This window comes from Pteropus medius, unplaced genomic scaffold (genome assembly GCF_902729225.1).
Source record: "Pteropus medius unplaced genomic scaffold, Ma_sr-lr_union100, whole genome shotgun sequence".
In the NCBI taxonomy this organism is placed as follows: domain Eukaryota; kingdom Metazoa; phylum Chordata; class Mammalia; order Chiroptera; family Pteropodidae; genus Pteropus; species Pteropus medius.
This window is the reverse complement of record NW_024349122.1, coordinates 143,787-144,485: the sequence shown is the minus strand read 5'-3', so window position 1 is coordinate 144,485 and position 699 is coordinate 143,787. Positions and strand designations below refer to the sequence as shown.

At 44.3% G+C, this 699-nt stretch overlaps 1 pseudogene; it reads right to left on the bottom strand.

Annotated features, from left to right (window-relative positions):
* Window positions 1-113, bottom strand: LOC120616877 (uncharacterized; annotated as a pseudogene).
* Between the last annotated feature and the right edge of the window lie 586 nt (window positions 114-699).

Below are 699 nucleotides of genomic sequence, written 5' to 3'. Positions count from 1 at the left end.
TGCCTACAGCATCTGGTCTTCCTAGGTGGTCTCCCATTCAAGTACTAACCAGGCCCGACCCTGCTTAGCTTCCGAGATCAGATGGGCATGTTCAGGGTGGCATGGCCGTAGAAGAAAAAAAAAATTAAATGTCAAAAAAGAGCAACCAGATTCGCCTTGTCAGCAACCAGGTTCGCCTTGAACATCTTACTGTCCCTACATTTTAGACATTCATTAAAATATAAGTGTCATGAATGTTCAGGCCCAAACCATCACGTTGGCTGGTTGAGGGTTATTTTCTTTGCTGCAATTCTCCTTCCTGGGCTTTCAGCACATAGACAAACAAAAGCAAGACCCAACTGCAGCTATACCACTGCTAGTACCCCAATAATTGGAAACTAATGCACAGTTGGTGGAAGCTTAATCTCTAGCTTTGGCAACCCTCTATGTGCTCCCAAATTAGCATGACCCCCAATTACTCAGAGGCTTAGCTACCCAGGAAAAAGAAACATGCTAAGGCAGCTCTTCAGGTGCTTTCCCTGCATTGTGATCTCTGTGAGTCTAAAATCACCGATGAATCCAAGGACTGTTGTGTTTTTCGCCCCCAAGGCCCAAAAGAGATGGTGGTATTCATCGGGAACCTAGAAGCTATTAACCTAATAACCCCTTCTTGTTATTAATGTATACAACTGATTCAAAGCACACTTCTTCCATGCCAAG